Below are 1,887 nucleotides of genomic sequence, written 5' to 3'. Positions count from 1 at the left end.
TATATCACGCCACCCCACAGAAATCATTTATCAGCTTTTCTCAGGTCGTTGCTTCGGCTCTGTTCTCCACATTCCAATAGGTCACAGCGAACATATTGGCAATATATCTTTAATTATAACCCTAGGAGTAATATAGCTCGGCCTCACCCACTTGCTAGCACCTGCCTAGCAAAATGGTCAAACAAAATAGCTTCTATAACATAAAACACATTGGCCGGCTTAAAATAAAATATAAGTAATAACTACACATCTCTGGCATTATAAAATAAAGTCTGTCATGCTTTATTTCCAATAACACTAGAATTTTCTCTCATCTTGGATTCTTGAATATCCCTCTTTGCTTGTCTGCAACTTCCAGAACAGATAGTAGCTAACTGTAGGAAGACGGAATGCCTCCCTCTAACGGCTTCTGTAGATCCCCAAAAGACACGCTATAGAACTTGTAGACTCTCGTGATCACCATGGACAAACAACAGCAACCTCTCTGCATGGCTGGTGGACGTCTTGCTTGCGTTGGGGAACGACTCTTATGGTGTTTTAGTATGTCAGTCAAGTCATCGGTCAATCCAAGAAAATTAACCCCAGACATACTACTTCTATCAAACAATGATCTCAAAAAGTCAGAAATACTAACTGAACGTCTCCCAACTAACTCCATTTAACATGACTACTAAATCATAAGTCATTATCAAAACTCGCAAAGGAAAAAAAACATCAAGTTCTCCAACTCAATTCTCCAAACTCACACATCAGCACACACACAACCCAAAACTCACAGCAACTCCACGGACTTCTGCACTCATATTTCAAACTCGAATGTTCTCATAAGTAAAAAAAAAAAAGAAAACAATCGTAATGAGCCCATAAATAAAAAAAAAAAAAAAAATCACGTAACAAGCCCAGACCCAAAAAATGTTCTCTCAAGCTCTGATATTACAGCAACCCACAAAATCAGTAAAAAATCTCCAATGTTTAACAGCAAAACCCCTTTACTGCTCATATAATTAAGTACAATGAGACTTAATGTCAAACTCCCATTTACGTAAATAACGACCCCGAAAAATTACATCTCCCGATAAATTACATCACCTGTCCAAAAAGAAATGCTATTTAAGCTCAATCCCCAATTACATCTCTCATAGGAAAAAGGAAGAAAAATGAAAAAAAGATAATCACAAGTAAATTTCCCCAATCAAAAAACGCACAATATACATATGCATAACCCCTCGCATTTTTCCCAAGAAATGCCCCATGTATAGCTACGGAATTTGCCAGAAAGCAAACTCTCACACATGAGCTTTCGTGAAACGCTATTGTCAACATTTCCAGATATTGCAAAAACTCTGAGCAATCACCACTAAAGGAAAAGGAACCAGCACAGGGCTTGTTAGCAGAAAAATCCACCTGCGGACACGCATGCTCGACTGCAGCATAAAAAATGTCTAGTCAGACACACAAATTTGGAAACTCATGATTCTCCAGAAAAAGGTCTAACTGACACGAAGTAAGCACATTTCACAAAATTAACTCCAGGATATGACTAATGTGTTCAAAAATTTGTCTCGAAGACTTAACTCTCAACATGACACTGCCCAATTATATGCCTCCAAAAATAATACACTTGTGAACATAAAAAATGCACAAAACCAAAAAGAAAGAACCACAGAAATCTTGTCTTTGCACGAAAAAACAAAACTCCCATAACCACAATAAAAGGGTCACCCGCCAAAGATTAATCCCACCTCCATACATAAATATGTGACACCATATTAATAATAAGAGCACTCCGGTGATAACATATTTCCTCCGTTTGATAAGTAACCAACCCCCATATTATTCACTCTTATTTCTCAAGTAGCCACATGTTAATAAAAAAAACACCACTCC

This window comes from Macrobrachium nipponense, chromosome 37 (assembly GCF_015104395.2).
Source record: "Macrobrachium nipponense isolate FS-2020 chromosome 37, ASM1510439v2, whole genome shotgun sequence".
Lineage (NCBI taxonomy): Eukaryota > Metazoa > Arthropoda > Malacostraca > Decapoda > Palaemonidae > Macrobrachium > Macrobrachium nipponense.
This window is presented reverse-complemented; position numbering follows the sequence as displayed.